We start from the raw sequence: 21,201 nt of genomic DNA on the forward strand, positions 1-21,201 counted from the left end.
AATGTAAAAAAGTGATTGGATGATACTAATTAAGGAGAGATTTTGTTTCCACTTACTGCAGATCAATGGTGGGTTACATTAAAGCTGCATTTTGTGATGAGTTTAACACAAAAGAACAGCTGTGCTAAATACATATTTCAAGACATACAGGTAGGTCACAAAAGCATTCCTTCTTTTGAAAAGTCTATATGTTATAACTCTAAATTCTACTTGCAGAACTGTGGGGAGACACAAAGGCTAATTATTCACTACAATTATCATTGGTTTTAGAACAAACTGTTGAGGATAAAATTGAGATATAGTCACTCACTTCTCGTTCTGACTTTAATCTAGGTCCTTCAGTGCATTGGCTTTACTGTGATATTTTTCAGTCCAATTTTTAACAAAATGTCCAATTAAATTAGATGTTCTCTTTTCTTTTTTATGGTAATTTTGAATTGAGAAAGAGAAAAGTCAATGCATTTTTGTGACTTAACCATACTGTCCTTCTGATTATTTTTATCTACTACCTGGTAGGATCTCCTCATTCCCCCAGGAATATGATTTTCCTTTATATTAATACAAGTTTGAGGCAATATGGTCCATTTCTGTGCATGACTATCAACATCCATTAAAGAGTATTTTATACTCTGAGCAACACAAATACTTGGATTAATAGCACTATACAGCAGAGAAAATAGGTATGTCCACCACATAATTTTAGCCAGCAGTAGCTTTGTTTTAGACTGCATGCAACCCATATTTATATAAATATCTTTCAGTAAGTTATTTTTTTCTAGCAACAATATTCTTTGTGCTACTTTTTTGATGTTTAGATGTGGATGATTAATACCTTATAGCAATATTTTCCTTACCTACAAAGTAAAGTGCCTACAACAGGGTCCACTGCAGTTGCAGTTTGCATAGTCTCAGATAGATATTCTTACAGATTCAATTTTACTATCATGTTAATTTTGTCAAGTATATTTTCTGCTCAGGTTTGGGCATTAAAGGTTAGACTTCCTAACTGAATGAGATTAGTTAAAAGGCTTGTAAGGAATGAGGACTCTAAGATGACCTTCCTGATTCCACAGGATGAGTCAGGGCCAGTGGTACTTCACTCTGTCTAGTCATCTATAAAACCCTCCTTAATGGTGATGAGATTTACACAGAGCATCAGTAGGAAAGTGATCACTTCACTTGAGAGACAGACATGCAAGCCTGGATATAAAGTTTGGGAAACAGGCTGTGAAAAAGCAAATTTCTTTCAACATGGTACTGAGAGCTCGGGAGACTATGGTTGGTTATGGGGCTCAGCTTTTCAGAGGGAGCCCATAAAATGTATGCTGGTTCTGAATAAAGAAAACCATCCTTTATATTTTGGGCATTCTATGCCAGTAAGATGAGACAGAAATGAAATTCCTTAGTATAATGTGAATACATCGCATTCATGTAGATATATCTGCATCTATTTTTCTATGTATCTTTTCCACACATCTATTTTGATGTTTTCCTGTACATCTTGGACATGTGAACTTGCATCTGAATTACATTATCTATAAATTGGGATAATATTCTCCTTCAATAAGACTTCTTATGAGGGAAAAAAGATAATACATATAAAATAAATATCATTACTGTTGTAAAATAAACATCATTACTGTTAAAGTAACTTTGTCAGTTTGTCATGGCATGGCTATGGTGGAATTTAGCACCCATTATATGTAGTATAGTTGAAGTTGTTTTAATTTTTATTTTAACAAATATGTACTAGAACACTTGCTATATGCCAGGCAATGTTTTTGGTTCTTGGGATACAGCAAACAAACAAAGCACATTATCTTACCCTTGCAGAATGTATATTTTAACACAATGTCCCTACTCTCATATGTACCTTGCTCATTCAAGGGGCAGAAAGTGTTCTGTGTGTGTGTGTGTGTTGCTACTTAAACATGGCATAAGCACAGGGAAATATTCCTTTATTTAACCCTACCCAAGGTTTGAGTGAGTGCTAATAAGTGGAATGAATATAAAGTCACATCTGAAACTATGAAGTCCAAATTAACTTCTCTTTATTCTGTGTTCTCATGAGATATCATCATAAATTGTAGATTCCTCAGTCTTTTCTGACCTCCTCTGTGCAGTGTACATGGGATGTTTGTGCTCTCTTCTGGGCTGGAATGGGTGACCCCAGCATCTTATACCTGCAGCTCCAAGACCTGAATCTAGACCTCAATTCCAGATTGTGTACCAGAAAGGCTATGCATTTCTCTAGTGGGAGTTGAGAGCTGAGATGGGTGTGTGGGAACATGAGGGGTCAGGAACCTTGCAGTGGGGACTGTGGGTCTGTGCAGACAGCAGAGACATCGACCACCAGCTAGACCAGGCATTAGCACTAGTTAGCTGAGTATTGTTTGGAAAAAGGTTTGGACCCAACAGATGATTAATAATCTCCACAAAAGACATGACAATCAGCATGTGTGAGAACTAGGAAAGCCACAAATGTCAAATGGGAAAATCTAAAATTGAGTATAAATTCTAATTTTTGCTATTTGTATCACTTGAGGAGACTACGTAAAACCCTGACACTCATTTTCCAATCTTTACAAAGGAGTAGAAATCTGAAACTCATGAGCTAGCTGTTGTTATAGAGGGAATGTTGTGCCCTCCACCCCCACCCCTGTTGCCCCAAGTTTCATACCTTGAAATCCTAATCCCCCAGGTGATGGTATTTGGAGGTGGGACTTTGGGAGGTGATTAGGTCATGAGGGTGGAGCCCTCACGAATGAGATTAGTGTTATTATAAAAGAGAATCCAGAAAGCTCTCTTGCCACTTCCGTCATGTGAACACCAGGCCCTGAGTCTCTTGGTACCTCCATTTAGGACTTCCCAGTCTCAAGAATTGTGAGAAATAAATTTTTGTTGTTTATAAGCTACTTAGTCATGGTGCTTTTGTTATAGCAGCCTGAGAGGACTAAAACAATTGTAAAGAATAAAATATGCATGGGACCATTTTATAAACTATAAAGCAGTTGTAAATTCTAGTTCATATGCGGTGTCACTAGTACGTTTTGATGGCATTTGAGACATAGATATGAGATGGCAATCATTCATTACATAGATTTGTACCAGAGTTGCAGGTGTTGGGAGGGAAAAAAAATCAGCGTTTATAGTGTCCCAATGTGTTTGAATATTCATTTTTTTCCTAATGATGAATAAGAATATCTTCCCTCCCCACCCCAAGTATTGTTTCAAAAGCTTACGCCTAATCAATTCATGATATTTTTTAAAAAATAAACTCATTAGCTGTTTAATCATCTCACTAAAGTGCTTTATTTTTCTAAATGATGACAAAAGTATGAAAAATACATGTTCAGGGCCAATAAGTTTTGTAAATATTTATTTAAAGTACATATGAAGATGATAATTAAAGACCTTGTACCATGATTTCTACTACATAAAATATGTACAATAGTTTTGCTCAAATCCCTCATGAAGTTACATTATAACCCTGTTCACATTGGTCCTATGGTACTGGCTTCTAATGACTTTTTTTTTTTATTCTCATTTTTATGATACAGCTGACAATGAGAGGCACTATGATGAAAAATTGAATAAGACCTTTTCTTTCCCCAGACTATAGTTTCTGCAGGGCAGGAACTGTAACTTGTAACGTCGTTTACACCTCATTTCTGGGCACAATTCTTAGCATGCAATAGGTTGTTGAATGAATGAGTTGGAACGCTAGACATGTATTTTTAAAAAGTAATAAAAATAGACAGAAATATTACATAGTTATATTGAACTTTCAAATTATCATCAGACTTACACTTATCACCTGCCTCTATCTATATGGTATTTCTTATTTTAAAATTTTGTGCTTAAGCACAAACTGGACCAAACAGATTTCACCTGAATAAACACTGTGGCCAATTAAGTTGGCTTTATGGTCCAGGGGGAAAAAAATCAGACACTACCTATCAGCTTTTCCATTGTTCTTGCAATCACTGCAATTTAAACTAAATTGAGATTCATTTTCTGTTAGGGATAGGGGAAGACTCAGATATTTTGGGGTGGCACGTATTTCCCTAATAATTGAATCTTTTCTTCATGCTGAACACATTATATATTCTTTACTATATTTTGATTAAAGATGATATCTCATGAATATTGTTGTGTATGATTTTGGATTTTTTTTTCCTGAATGTTTCTTCTTTCAGCTTTCAGTGACAAGATGGATATTCTATTTTTAATTTATTTTCACAAATCATAAAGAATTTCAACAAATTGAAAGACTCATTGATCAATAGAATTAAATAACTAGAAATTAGAATTACAGTTGATTGTTCTAATCCATGGTAGTTATGTTCTATAACTAATAAAGTTGCTACTAATATTGAACTCCTAGAGAAAATACAGGGTTACTTTCCTGTGAGCTTCTGGTCACAACATTGTCTTCAGCAGATCTATCTGTAATCTTGTTTTCTGTGTGTTTCTGTTTAAAGACATTTTATGTAATATATTAATTTATTAACAGTGAACTCATGGCCAACAACACCCTAACTCATGCCTGAAACAAGCTTATGAAATACACATCGCTTTTCCATAAAGCACATCCGTTTTCTTGGGCTTATGAGCATAGAAAGCATTTCAGCACTAGAGTTAGGAGCTATAATATTTTAGACCAGGACATCACCAACAAATATCACAAAAGTGCAAAAGATGTCGCACTAACTATACCATGAAAAGCAGCGTTGTTTACTGTATGAGATCTGAAACAAAAAGAGTAGGTGGTGCCCTGCTTCAACCTCACCTGGGAACACATGTGTCAGGTGAGCCAAATTTTTCAGTTTTGTTCATATTGGAATGTGACCCTGAAAGTGCAGGTTTCAGCTATTGATTTCGGAGTTACAAGTAAATTTTGGAAAGTAGGCAAATTTGCAAATATGACATCGATAAGGAATGACTGTAGTTTTAAATATTTTATTTGATGTTATGACTACTAATAGCAAAAAAAAAATTATGAGAAAAGAAATATAAAACAGGAGTGTAAGTTTAGCATGTGCTGCTCAAAAAATATCATGTTATTCCTAAATTCAGCTAACTCATTTTCTTTTAGTTTTAACTGCCAATCTATTTCTCTTTTTAGCTGTCTGAGAGTCCCTAAGAATAGTTTCATGTATAAAATTAACAGCTTTAACAGTTGTCAAGAATTACTGTAGCATTTTCTCTTGCAGTAATAACTACACCTTTATACTTTAGCAGAATTTTACCAACTAAAGCACTTGCAGAAAAATTTCTAATTTTCTCTAATATCACCTCCCCCAAAAAACAAAGTGATACTAAATCTGAATGACATGCCTTGTTATATTTCAGACATTAAAAGAAGTAGATATGATAACCTATATTAAATATGTGACCACAAGGTTATTGACAATATAAAATTCAAAAGAAGCTAAAATGATGGCCTTCTGAAGGTCAAGGTAAAGTACAAAGCCCAATTGGAGGGGTTAACCCAGTGCTCAAAAGAAGTTAAATTGTAGTGCACTTCCATCAGAACTCTGAGCCTCTGGGTTCTGATGCATTACTCTTTTCTTAATATCACCCCTGCTCCAGCCCAGTGCTCCCCTCCCATACAAAGAAACCCATGATTATATTCTATTACCAGCCAAGATCTTACAATTTAAAATGCATTCTTGCATGAGAAGTTCTTTTTAAATTAAACACTTTCTCGTCAACTAGGGATTATTTAGATATTCCCTTGCCTGAAGTCTAGAGAGGAGGCAAACTTTTGAATGTATACCATGGGAGTTTGTGGGATTTGTTCCACTTCTTTCTTCTGAGAGGCAGTAAAGCAGAGGTTAGAAGCACACGCTCTGGTGTTACACGGCCTCCAGCTGCATCCTGGCCCTGCCACTTATGAGCTGTGAAGTCCTGGGCTAGTTCCCCCATCTTGTTTTGCTCCAGTTCCTTATCTTTCAAATAATTAAGTCAACAGAGGTAGATGCCTGTGAGTTGCTGAGAGGAACATATGAGTCAATACTTGAAAAGAGTGCCTGGCATGCAATAAGCATTCAGTAAATCTCAGCCATCCTTTCGTGTCATCATAATGCCCTCAAGGCTTCTTCTGTAACCTCCATAATTGTCAGCATTGCTGGACTCAGTGGACACTGATGTCACAATGAATCTTGGATTCCCAAATTCTAGCTAAACATTTTAATTTTGGATTAGATTATGTTATGTGACAAAATATATGGGATAGTTGTTCCTGTGATTGAGTTGCCTTACATGACCCCATCTTAGCTAACCAAAGAAAGATTCTCCTGCTGCCATTAACGAAGATGCTGCAGTATAAGAGAGCCATGTGGATATGATGTAAGAGCAGCCTTTAATAGCTGAGAAAAATCCTCAGGTGACAGACAACAGGAAAACAGGAACTTCAGTTCTGTTTGTGAATTTTTTTGAATAACATGACTAAGTGTAGGAACAGACCTCGAGTTCCAGAGGAGAACTGCAGACATCTTGATTTCAGACTCGTGTGACCCTGAACAAAGAACCCAGCTATGCTGTGCTTGCAATTGTGACCTATAGACACTGTAATAATAGACACTGTTTTAAGCCATTAGGTTTCTGGAAATTTATTACACAGCATAGAAAACTAATACAATGGCCTGAGAAGTGGGAACAGTTTTTTGATGACAACACTGGTGTCACATTAAAAAATTTCCCTCCTCAGAGACAGTCAACATGCACATAACCTGGATACTGGATACTGAGGGCATGGTACATGCTGGTAGCAATATATGTCATTTTTCATATTTGAAAACTTAAACTCGGGATCCTATGGGCTATTCCTTGGTCTCAAAGGCCATATTGCTGTTTCTTTCAAGAGAAAGAAAAAAAACATATTTATCTTGGTGGCCATTCCAGCTTGCTAGATTAGATGTCACCCCCTGGACAAGAGCTATAAGTATATTTTAGTATCTTGAGCCATAGAGGAGAATTTAACATAACAGGTAAAAAATTGCCATCATGTGCACACTATACACATATACAGCACTGGTTTCAAAGAAAATGTCCCATTGCCAAGACAAATGTTCATGGAGATAAATCATGATCTTTCTCTCTTCCCTTTGTCTTCATCCAAAGAAGGAGGACATCTTGGCCTTGTGTTGTCTGCAAATGCTCCCTGGCCTTCCTTGTCAAAACCATCGGTTCCAATTTGAATAACAGTTTCAAAATGCTTCCCAACTTAACATTTTCAAGGGTAATATTTTCTTTTGAGTTGACAGACAAAGCCTTCATCTGACAAATGAATGTGTTTAGGAGATTGTATCAATGGTTAATCCAATTAAAAATCTTTGATATGTTCCATTATTTCTGCTGTAAATTTGATGAACTGTAGATTGTGGAGAACTGGAAGTTATATTCACTTTCCACTTAAATCTTTATTAATCATTTTTGTGTTTAACTTTAGGGAAATTATAACATCTAATTATTTGTCCTTATCTTTAGAATGAAAGAAGCTAATAATAAAAAAATAATGCTACCCAAAATCTTTTGTTTGTTTGTTTGTTTATATTAGTTTTTCTTGGTTGTCATCTTAAGCTTAAACAAGCTTATTTTACCTAATCAGTGGATGGAAAGAAAAAGAAACACATAAGTGCGGCCAACAAAATGTTCTGTTCTTCTGTGTGTGTGTGTGTCTGTGTGTGTGTGTTTTGCTTGATTACAGCTATGCTTCACAATAAAGTACCAATTTATTACATTGACCCAACTCCCAATAGTTATTTTGGCATTCTCTAGGCAGAGCTAGAGAATATTTACAAATATTTACTCTATATGATATAATTTAAATCTTTCAGAAAAGTTGCAAGAAAAATAACCAATGATTATTTTGGAATAAAAACACTGTTTGAAAACCTTTTAGAGATGAAAACATTAATAGAGAATAAGAGCCTCGTGAAGGCGACGGCTCTTTCCACTTTTTCCAGTAGACCGTAGGGCTTTGCTTTCTTGTAGCTACATGTTTATATTTGTGTCAACGAAAGGGGGAGCAAGGCAGTATTTTATGTTTTATTTTATCTTATCCTCTTCTATTTCATTTTATATTTGGTGAGGAGAATGCCAGGCCTCAGATTTGTGACCTCACTTCCTTTCCTACCCTGTTTCCCCGAAAATAAGACCTAGCCAGACCATCAGCTCTAATGCATCTTTTGGAGCAAATATTAATATAAAACCTGGTCTTGTGTTATAGTAAGATAAGACTGGCCTTATTTTACTTTTAGTTCCAAAAGATGCATTGGAGCTGATGCCCAGCTAGGTCTGATTTTTGGGGAAACGTGGTAAGAGAGTTATTTTTCTTATTTACAAGTTCTTTCAAAGTGTCTCCCAAATCTTTGTAATAAATATCAAAGTGAGAGTGTGAACATATCATAAGAGCATTCATTGTAAGATTTACGAATATCTAAATCTCTCCTACTGCCCTTTGAGACAGCTCTGCATCTTATCTGAGTATTTCCAAACTAGATTGTTGTATCCAGTTCTCTAGCAAATGCAGTCTAAGTTAAGGAAAGGATGTTCTTCTAGAAGATTTTTCATGGCACCTTCCACTTCCACCTCAAACCCCTTTTCCATGTTTTAAATTTTGCCTTACAAGACGTTACTACCATGAAACCCACATTCCAGTGATAACATTTTTCTTTATTAAAGTCTTCCCCCATGAAGAGAGCATGGCTACAATGAGAATTCTTTTCTCCAAGTCACTTGGCTATCATAAACTTGGCCATCCTCTCCTTTACATCCCTAAAGCTTTGCATGTGTGATTATCATAACTCCCTTTTCTCTGGGATTATGTGTAATTAAGTTTTCAATCACTTTGACTAATTAAATGGGAACACTGTCTGTGGGCTAAAGCGGGAGACTAGAAATCTGGGTTTCTGAGTATTATCGCTAATTCAGTAGGTGAATACCGCAGGTTATTTTGCCTCTCGTTTTCCTATGAAGGAAGGAGACAGAAGTATTTCAAGTCAGGTCTACAAGGTCCCAATTTTTCAAGAACCCTAAAATCCTATCTTTATCCCCTTGTTCTCTCTTAAGCCTCAAATTCAAATTGCCAACCGCCCTTTAGAAATGTTCTTTTTCTTATTTGGAGACTTAAACTTGGGGTTCAAACCTCACCGGTCTCACCTAAAAAGTCAGCCACAAAGAACTAGATAAACGTCAGGGGCTAGTGCAAAAGCTTAGCAAGGGTGCCAAGCACGATTGCTGTCCTGGGCTTTGTAGGTGTCACTGCTCATGGTGGTAGACAGATGGAGAAGATTGCATTATTAGTAAAGACTTTGACTTATTTTTATGTCTTCATTAGGCATGAATTAAGTATTGTGTTGGGAACATATCCTTTGCTATATCAAATACAGCAAATAGTAAGAACGAATATAAAATAGTTGAAAACAATTTCTGGAAAGCCCCTTAGAGACACTCTAAACCAACCTCTTTTATAAAAATACTGAGGCCTACGAAAGATAAAGATTCAATGATCTCAGAAGGAACCACAACTCTATGCTTCCTTCCCAGAGCTCTCACCATTATTTCCCACTAGCAAATGTCAGGTGTGACTATTGATAGTCACAAGTGCTTTTGCCACTAAGCATGATGCCACTTTGCTAAAATGAGGAAATGTTTAGTGAAACATGACTCGGCTCAGTGGCAGGATAGTCGGTCAACATCTAGAATCTCTTAGGTATCCAGAGAAACAGAAAGCTCAAGTGCCAAGTGTGGCAGACCTGCCACATAACCCCTATGTTTCTATTGTTTTTTTTTTGTTTGTTTGTTTGTTTGTGGGTTTTTTTTTTCACTAGGCATATCCTTTTATCACCCTGTGGAGGAAATCAGAGCTTCAAGAAGAACCCCCATGAAATGCATGGTGATTTCCAGAGAAATAAGCAACAACCTAAGAGAGAGGGAAGAAACATATAAATACCTCAGGGTATCTGACATCACAGAGCCTCCAGGCTGAGACAAAAAAAGTTCACTCTTGGCTCCAGCTTCTTCTCTCCACTGGGCTTCTCCACAAGAACCCATACCAGACCTTCCAACTCGGAATCACACCCTTATGTTACTTACCCTTCAAAGAATGCATTACTGCTGACCTAACCTTCCTTCCTTGGCTAAGAGCACAAAGCAAAGTTTCCCTTACTTGAAATTCTTCAATATTTATTTAAATAGCATGCATTGCACTATCGTGCATTATTAATATGTTATGTCCTGTGTATTTTTTACATCACCCTGCAACATTACCAGTTCCTTTAGGGGAGAGACCGTGACTTTGGCATTTTCGACAGAACTTACCATTTATTAAGCATGCATTGAGTTTACATAAATCTCCATGGAGACTTGAGAAAAGCGTGTTTGTTTGTTTGTTTGTTTTCAGCCACTCTTTCAGTGTTGTTGTCATGATTAAACAAGAAAATAAATGATATGGGCCTCTGGTGAGTTTAAACTGGCTCAGTATCTAAGCACCAATTCATTAAAAGCATTTATCGTTTCAAAATGAAAAGCAAATTGTTAAATGTTTAATTTTTCTAAATTCTAGATTATGTATCTATATTTTGAAATTAAAACATATATTTAAAAAGTTAATATCGACAGATCAATAACTAATAAAATTTTGTACATTGGTTTATAGTGACCCCAGAATCAATAGTTGTGATCTAGAAATATGGTGTAGCTCTGTCCTAGAAATGAAACCATTTTGTTTTTTCCCTGCTAAACTAATTCTTATTCTGTCATGCTTACTGATCACAAATGTTTCAGGGAATAATATGTGTTTGAGCTATTAGGAACAGGTCTGTAATCTTAAATAGTAGCAAGTCAAAGATGACAAGCCTTGTCATTTAATGAGTCAAAGATCAGATACTAACATTGTATTAAAACTAAGTGATGTACGCTCATATTCTGCTACTCTCTTTGCTTGCAAAATGTCAGGAGAGAACCAACAGGAAATAGAAGAATGTGGAAGACAAAAGTTCCTCATACTTAGAGGATGGCAATGAAACAAAATGAAGTTTGTTTAATTGAAACAAGAAATTGTTTAATTAAAAGAAATTCATATCTTCTATTCATTAAGATATGCATCATCAAGATTCATTTTAGAACAAAAATCTAATATCTGCTTTGTAACTTCAGTGATATTTTTACATACTTTTATTTTCCAGAATAATACTGGCTGGTGGAGAAGCGGCGGGGATATGTATTTATGCTTTTCTGTATATTGAGCATATACCACAGTCTCAAATAAAATTAACTTCAAAAGAAATGCGTCAGAAATTATGATCAATCAAGAGATATAAACTGGAATTGAGAAGAAATATGACTCAACACTCTTGAAAGTTTTAAGTCTTTTAAAATTTACATTCATATATACTGAATGGAGACAGCTCAAGGTATTTCTAGGAAACTCTGAAGACAGCTGGCACCTTGGAAACTGCTTTTATATGGGAACATTTAGATGAAAAGAATAAAAAACTCTATTAAAAATAAAATTGAACATTGGAGGAAAGAAACTGAATCCAGAATAAAAAATACACATAATCACAGATTTTCAATACTGTATCAGTTGACGAGATCTCACTCTTGGATCCTGGTGAAGAACCATCAAACCACATAGAATGACATCTGCCTCCATTAACTAGAGTAATTTCCCAGAGAGAAACAAGACTCTTAGTGCAGCAGTAGGAGACTTGCCAATTGACAGGGAAGAATGTTCCTTGACCTGACCATTGTTGATGGGACTCTGATGCATTCTCCCAGGAGTGGATGGTCTAAAGCGTTGATTTATTAGTCTGTTTAATGTTCACACTTGCTAAGAAAGAGATCCTCCTTGATTTAAAGGCTGTCAGGCTGTCATCTCAAGAGGTTCATCTCTTGTCATTCTCTCTATCTACAATCAAAGAAAATGCCTCCTAACCCTGTTACAAAGAATTAGCATAAAGAAGAAAGCAATCTAGAAATAGAACCTGAAATTTTCACGTAAGGACATCTGCATTTCTATCTCTACCAATTTCTACTCCCAGTGTGATTTTCCATCACTCAGGTAGATATTTTCTAATCTCAGTATAATGATATCATGTTTAAATTTCTCTGTTGGAAAAAAACAGTCATGATAGAGTTAGTGTTGACATTCACAGCTTTAAGAGAAATCTAAATTCCGTAATCCTGAGGTTATCGTTTAGAGTTAAGATTTTGATACCAAGACACAGACATATTGCATGAAAAGTTGAGAAAAATAGATTTTGTTGGTGGGAGGAATATAGAAGTGGTAAAGTCCAATAAGATTAATTGTTGGTGTGCCCTAAATTGACACATTAGAAACATACATGTGGGATTGGGTGGGAGTTCACACTGACCTAAGTTTTGCTCTGAAATTCTCAGTTGTATTATACCAGTCCTTGATGTAATTTATTAAGAGTCCAAGGTAAAATCTACAAGCCTAGTAGCTGAATTAATGTTACAAAAATATTCAGTGTTTTTTAAAACCAGATGACAACATTTACTTGGCATTGTAAGTGGCAGATACCCATGTTTACAGAAAACCATATTCATATTTGCATGATTATCTTAATTTACCAACCAGATCATACTGATAGATTCTGGTTAAGATTTGTTATATTTCTCAGTTTCCAGGTCACAATAGATAGAATTTGTTGAGGTGATCACCACTCTGATTATTGACATTATAGTGAGTGGAGATACTGAGATGCTGTAATGTTTTGCAGCTATGATTGGAATAAAGATACTAAGCACTAAGGGTTCCTACACTTTTGTGACTGGTGTAGAGTTTTACACTATGTTATCTGGAAAGAAAACATTCCTCGATTCATTTATTTCCACTGGTTTCTCAATATAGAATTTGTCAAGATTTTATCCTCAGTGATTCACACTCCATTCTCCCTTTTATTGGCCTCAGGCTTATTTGTGACTCCATCTTCAAACTGCTACCACACACATATGATATCACTTTCTTTTTACTGTTCCTTTTATCTTGGAAATATCCTCAGTATTAGCATTCAACATTCTGCATATTCAATTAGGCTGTTGAAATGGTCTCCTAACTGGATGACCCACCTTCAGTTCTTCTCCCTTTCTTTGTCAGATTAAATGTCCTAATGCATAATTCTTATCATGTTTCTCTTCTGCTTAAGATATTCTGTACCTTCCCCCTTTCCTGTGCCATCAAATGCACACTCATAAACTGGATTATTATCACTGTACTCCTGAATCTCGGGTAAATTTGTCTTCATAACTGGATTGCTCTTCATACTCCCCTTAAAAATGGGCAATGTCCCATGGCTTCCTTCCCTCCACTTTGCCTTGTTTCACAGTTCACCTCCACCTGGAGTGTTCTTCCTCCATGTTTATGTGTCCTCGTAATGCACACATCAAAGACCAAAAAAGAGCCTTCTTCCACTACTTATATGAATCCATTAGCCAGAAAACTAAATTTTCCCATAAATTCCCATGTCACTATTTACTGGAACATCATTTATGAATATCATTTATACCATCTACTTTAGTTATTTATACAAGTTATTTATACATTAACTATAAATTTCTTGCAATTTAAATCCATGTCTTTTAGGCTCTTTCTCTCTCTAAAAATAAAATCTATTTTAAAGATATATATATATATATATATATATATATATATATATATATATATATATATATATATATATATAATAGTCTAACACAAGATTAATTACAAATACTTTCCAGAATATTTATTGTTATTTTCAATAACAATAACAAATTTACCCAAACCAATAGTTTCCTGTCATCACATATTTATTTCCAATCTTTGACTCAACTTTGGAGAAATGGGAGAGTATTGCCTTTTTTAAAAAGCTATGTATGCTTCCATTAAATGCTGGCAAGTACATGGAAGTTGAGTTTCTTTTTGAGGGGCAGGGAGTACATTGTCAAAAGAAAAGTTTGTAGCCTGAAGAAAAGAGAAGACTTTACCGAGATGAAAATCAACATGCTCAAGAACACCCCTGAATCCAAAGTATGATCACTCAGTGCCTGACCACGTCACAACACCATTATAAAGGGGTGTAAGGCATTATAAAGGGGAGATATCAATTAATACCACTACAGCTTCTAGTATTACACCCAGGAACAAGGCTTTCCAAAAAAGCATTGTGCTTGGGTAATTAGAAATAGAATTACTGAGGTTGGGAATTTAAGAAGGAATAGGTGACGTGGTGTTCGCAGTTGTTACTTGAAAGTTATCCCTACACAACATTATGGCAGTGAGGTAGTGCATATTCCCTTGGACCAGTCCCTTTCCTTGTTGAATACAGAACTAATGAAGTTCGGACAAAACACTCAAGTGGGTAAGGTAAATTCTGGCATGACATCATTCAAGGCTGGGTTGTCTAGAAAGCAGCGAGAGCTGACTAATGGATGAAGAGTGGGAGAAAGGAAGAGGCAAAAAAAGAATCTCAAGAGGCTTTTAAATAGTCACCCACTGTGAAGAAATAAAGTTTACAAGAATTTCAGCTTTTCCCAAACATTTTCGTTTCAAGGAACACCATTTCAAGATAAGGACAAGAAGAGTTAATCAAGGAGTTTCACTTCTATCTAATCAGGTAGTCATCATGGTAAGAGATGAGAAAAAGAAATCTAGATTATATGGCCATAGACAGAGCTCATGCTAACCTGACTACAGGTTTGACACAAAGAAGAAACGTGAAACGTGACACTTTCTCCCTTGAGTATCTAAGGACATTGTAGTCTCTGCTTTCATTCTTTCTTTCTCTTAGAACCTGACTTTTAGCCTTTTTGTTCAATCAAGTAAAAATGACAGGTAACATCTAAAAATATCATCCTTCTCATGGATATTTGTATTTCAACAAGGGATTAGTCTTTAAGCTTAAGTGCCTTCGATGATGTTTCAGGCAATCTCTCTTAAAAATGAGGTAATATATTAAAGACATATCTAGGCTTTCATATCATCTCTGAAATCCCTCCTTGGTGGCCACATAGAGAACCAAGAGGGTCTTGTTAAGTAAAATATCCTGCCCCATCTGTACCTGTTTGAAGGAGGTGCTATTGTTTATAAGCCAAGAAGCAGCTTCTTTTCTGAAGATAATTAGCTGAAGAGCTCTTGGCAATAACTTAGCTCCTTTAAACTTCTTTAATTTCATTTCCCATGACTTACAATCCACCTCCTTTGTTATACGTATTAAAGAACACTAAAGGTTGATTTTGTTCAATTGTAACTCATAGGTTGTTGAGCTCCAAGAAATTCATTTTCAGATAAGAATACATTAAATGTCTGTAACTGACATTTGTAAGAATGGGAGGGTTTGGTGTTTTTACAAAGGGGTGGATAGGAGGAAGTGCCTTTCCAAATCCTTTTATGTGCTGTCATTGAAGGAGACTTCTTTGCTAATTATTCTCAGAAAGTATGATGTTTATAACGTTCAGAGTTGTGGCAAACAGAGACTGAAATCTATTCTACATTAAGAAAACATACTGATGATTTCAGACACTATTGCAGGTATATGCGGGAGAGCAGCAGGAAACAAAATAGGTAAGACCCCTGACCCTGTGAATCTGAAATTCTATTCCATGGGTAGGTTGAGTCTGATTCAATTCTAGGTTCTCTGAGGAGTAGAAGAGTATAACCTAATTTAGAGAGATCTGAAACATCTCACTTGATATTCCACATGTTTAAAGAAATGCAGGAAGAAAATGCACAACAAAAATTAACATCAAACACTTCTAGCTATAAAATAAATGTCTTGGGGCTATGATGTACAGCATGATGACTATAGTTAATAATGCTGCACTGCGTATTTGAAAGTTGCTAAGAGAGTAGATCTCAAAAGTTCTCATCTCAAGAAAAAAATGTAACTGTGTATGGGGATGGATGTTAACTAGACTTATTGTGGCGATCATTTCACAATATATACAAATATCAAATCAATACATTATATACTTGAAATTAATATAATGCTACCTACCAATTGTAACTATGTTTACCAGAACTAAAAAAACCAAAAAACAAACCAAAAAAAGAAAACCTTGAATAAGCATCTGATATACTTGCTGAGTGAATGGTGTTGAATTTCATTTAATTTACTATAAAGAAATAAAGTCATAATATCTCTATATGTAAAGGGTTAGAACAGCAATTAGAACAAAATACATTATCCCATTCAGGCAAATCAGCTCTTATAATGCAAAATCAAATATTTCCCCAATAGTATAATTTTGTTACCTCTGTGATAACAAGACAAGAATTTAAACAAATCCTGTTCCAAGTTCATCTTCTTATGTTTCCTCTAGTTTTACTAAAGTATTAATTCATGACTGGGGACCATATCAAAAAAAGCACAACTTTCCCTTTTTTTGGTAATGTGCCATAATTGATCCAGGTTTGATTGAAAGAAAACTAACATGAAAATGTTACATGTTAGTATTAAATTATTGTGCTATTACTTTGAAAATATATCCCGAGAAACAATTATGGCATATAATATTATTGCTGAAAACGAGAGAAAACAAGACTTATGTAAGCCCTGATAATAAATTAATACTTCTCTCCTGTTCAGTCTTGATGCTATAACTGTTCGTCCTCCATCACTGGATCCCCAGCTGCAAGGTAATTCATATTAACAGTCACTCTGCGTTCAACATCATTCAGATTCTTTGTCAAGCCACCACAAACCCCACATTTCTCAGTCTTAAAATATTAATTTACCACCAGGGTTAATTAATTAACTGGATTTTCTTACATTTAATGGAGAATATTCTAAGCCATTAGAACTTAGCTTTGTTCAAATTTAGGTCACAGAAGGGTTCTATAATCATGGCTGTCAACAGAAAACGTAACCATTTATCTCTGGATTTTACTTTGTTAGTAATCATGTTTTTAAATATACCATGTTAATGCAGAGCAGGGAAGGGTGTGTTTTTAAATATACCATGTTAATGCAGAGCAGGGAAGAATGATTTCATAATTTCTGTCAGCACGCAAGTCCTTGTCACAAAGATGCCTTCATTTTAAAGACAAAATGAACTTCACCTTTAAAATATGTAGTATCGTTAATTATGGAAATAATGTGAAGACCCGATGATAAATATTTGTGTATATTTGATTAAAGGAAGATGCCTTATTCTGTATGGCTAATGGCAGAAAACGAACATCTAAAACTACGATTGTCAACTTTCCCTATGTTGGAGTTCTCTGATCAAACACTGTCGCTAGTCTTCTATTTGAAATTGGCAAGTTCCCAGTAGCAAACAAAAGCATGAAAGAAAATAAGGCTTTATATCAGTTTATACATTTAAAGTGACCTTATTCTGCAAAGCTTCAAATTTGCAAATATTCACATATCAATTTTTTATAAACACTTTGCCTGTGAAACTAGATCATTTCTGTGGTGCAAAACTAAGGCCTCTGTTTCTTGCAAACAAGAAACTCCAGCGTACTGCCTTTAGAAATGTGCTTTCCATCATTTTGTATTACCTGCTCAGATTTATTTAAAGATTGTTTTCCAAAATAAAACCCAAATGCATCCTAAAGTAAATTCACAGTAGAAAGATTCAATCAAGAACTAAGCCATTTTTAAAGATTTATCCTCATGGATATGAATGGATTATTCTAGCCAACAGCTCTCTGAAATCCTTTGGGTGAGAGTTTGATGACACTGCTCAAAGCCGGATTTCCAAAAATGTTAATACACAATGCAACTGCATTTAAAAATGTTCAAAATAATGTAAAAAGGTGATTTAGGATTTATTTTTATATTCTTCCCCTAGAAATGGAGCTGAGAATATTTGCTGAGGTAAGAACTCTCTCCGACTTTCATCTTCTATTCAAAAGAAACCTTTCTAGAAAAAAGAGAAGTGGAACTTAACCTTCACAGAAATAAGATTCCCCCTAAATTGTTGTCAGAGTTGTCAATAAACAAACTTACTATAGACTATCTTAACTCAAATGACTCTCCTATGAGTGGCTGTTTATTATGGACAATTCAGATCAAAATGACTGGAGCATAGATGCCCTCAGGGAGTAGCTCAGGAAGCATAAACAAATCTAACTTGGTCCAAGAGTGAGTGACTGGGGAGACTGGTTGATTAGCAGGTGGCTGTAGGTTTGAACTCCACCATTTTCAGTGACGACCCTGAATCCTTAAAGTCTCCGCTACACAGCCACAAAACTTCCAGAACATTCACCAGTAGGGCAATGACCCTTGGCATTTTCAGTCTATAGGATTCACCTTGGACCATTTAAAAGCCCTTGACATGCATAAAGGATGACCATGATAAAGCCCAAGTACCCAGTGCTGAGAATGCCACCATGTTTCTCATTTCACTCATGTCAAACAAAACAATGTATAATTGTCAGATAGCTACCTATGGTATGAAAAGTATAACTAAGCATTTAAAACAATTAAGCAAAAATAATAACTTTTTTCCAAAAGGGAGAAAATTCAGAACTTTATTTAGGCGAAAAAAATAAACACCATTTATATGGATGTCTTTCTGAATTTCAGTTTTGATTGTGTCTTCGGCGACCCTGGCTAACCACTGCCAAAAAAGAAAAATTATATTTGTGGGACAAAGAGGAAATAATTATTATTTCCAAAATATATTCCAATATGTAGTAATGAATGATACTACCCAGACAACCCAACAAATCGTCCTCATTCTCAACCATGCTTGCATTTTTCATGGAACGATCCAAGCCAAATGGTCATTTTTCTCACATTTATTATGTTAACAGGATAAATGCCAACATTTGTCAACATCTTGTAAATGATGAGTCTTAATGAGGCAAGCTACTGTTTCACTCCTCTGAGGAATTTCATAGCAGAATAAGCAAAATATCAGGTTAAAGCAAGTGGGAGGGAATCCTAGAGAGCAAACCTTTTCTATGAACCTATATTCCTTAAGGTTTTCCTTAGAATGTGTTCTAGGATCCAGGCCAATTTGGCCTAAACCTTTATACAACATTTTAATTATATTTTTAACAAATCCTGCAAAATGAGGTTCACATGTTGATTCAGCCAAAAAGGAAAAAAAAAAAAAAAGCAGTATCTACAAGCAGAACAGAACGCAAGAGACAGGGAGTGATTTAGAGATGTTGCCAAAAACCAGTGAATACAGTGTTTTTATAATACTGGGCCGTGTTTCATTCACATTGGGATAGGTATAAAGACTGAGGCAGGATATAATCTTGCATCAGATATAATCTATAAATGAATCCGTAAGTTTTTATTTAGCAAGTGCATGCTAGACTTGCAAGTAGAAAATGTGGCATTTACAAAAACATTGTTTGCACTATGAGGATGTAAGGCAAGACAAGTGTTAAATAAGACAATGTCTATACTTGCCAATGTGTTCTGTGACAAGCCTGGAAGTCAATACAGGATTATAGTTAATGCCATAGGTTTTGGGGTCAGAAACATTAAGTCTTTGTTTTTTAAATCCTGACTCCAATAATTACAAACTAAGTACACACGGACAAATAATTTTATTTCCCTAGTCTCAGTCACCTTATCTGTGACCAAATGGAGAAAATAATGCCTACTATATAAGATTATTATAATAATTAAATGTGATAATACACATAGAACAGTGCTTATTAAAAGGCAATCATCTTTACCATAATATCTGCTAATGAAATTAAAAATTGCTAACCCCTGATATTAAAAGTAAATGGTGGATGGCAGGCTACCATGTGTTCTGCAAAATAACATGTATTTGACTGTACTTAAGTTTGGGGGTTCAGAAGTAATGGGGGATTCCAGTGTGAAAGCTAGAATCATTTAGAAAGCAATGAGTAAAGATTTCAAAAATCTTTACCCACTATTCAACTCTTAGAAGTGTTTCCTAGTCAATATTCCTGATCAGCTGGTAAAGAAAGATTAGCAGTGGGACTGGCAATGATGACAAAATCTTAACCATCACTACGGTTATCTGAAAGAAAAGGTGGCTGCTGTAGCTCCAACCATTTTGTCTGCATCCCAGGCAAGAAGCAGCAGCATGGAAAATATAGCAAGAAAACAAAACTTTCACAAATCTCATAAGCATATTTTCACTTACATATCACATGCCTCTCCTAATTTGTGTTTGTTTGTTTTGGTTTTTTTTCATTTTGTTTCAAGTTGGACATTTGCAACTATCAACAAAATCAAGGCTCTGTTAGTAAGGAAATGAGATTGATTATCTGAAAGAGAATTAGCCAAACTAACCTAAATGTACTGGATAAGAGGTGGAAGGAAGGCTGTCATTAGAAGGAAGGACAGAGCCAACTGCAGTGCATGTTCCAAAAGCAAGAGTGTGATTATAAATGGAAATTAAAAAGAGATGGGGGTGGGTGTTGGAAACCAGTGGTGCTAAAGCAATTTGTATTTTTAACCTAAGATTTACGGGAGATCATAGGCATACCATAGACAGATTTATGCTTTAGAAATATCACTTTCCATTCAATGTGAATAATGGGACTGGGGTGGACTGTGGAGTATGTGGTGGTCCACTCATTACACTGAATGGAGGAACAAGGTAAGGAAGATCATGGGCTGAATTTGGGCATATGGAATGTGAAGGTTACCCAAGTGGAGATATCCAAGAAACAGTTTGAATAAACAGTTTGAATAAATGCCAAGAGAAAGATTGGAAAGATTCGTACACAGAGATTTGGCAATATTCAGCATAGATATAAGCAGCCATGAGTATAAATGAGACTGGGTAGAAACAATGACCATAAAATGAGTGGAATGAAGATAACAGGAGTGGTAAGGGATCCTAGCAATGCTAAGATTGTTGGAGAAGAAGAGGATTTAAAATGCCTAAGAAAGGTAATGGAAAAGTCAGAAGAGCAATGTGTCATGACAAACAAGAGACATGACCAGGAAGGGCAAATATTATCCAAAGTTCAAGGTGCCTAATATTTTCTATTTCTGAGTGCCCATTATGTACCAGGCATTGTTCTAAGCCAGGATTCATCAGACTTTTCCATAAAAGGCCAAATTGTGAGTATTTTAGGCTTTGTGAGCCATACTGTCTTTGTTACAAGTACTCAACTTAGTCTTTAAAGTACAAAAGCAGCCACTGACAACACATAAAGGAGTGAGCTCAATTGTGTTTCAATAAAACAGTATTTACAAAAATGGGCAGTAGGCTGGCTAAAGTTTGCTGACTCCT

This window comes from Rhinolophus hipposideros, assembly GCF_964194185.1.
Source record: "Rhinolophus hipposideros genome assembly, chromosome: 12".
NCBI classification, from domain to species: Eukaryota; Metazoa; Chordata; class Mammalia; order Chiroptera; family Rhinolophidae; genus Rhinolophus; species Rhinolophus hipposideros.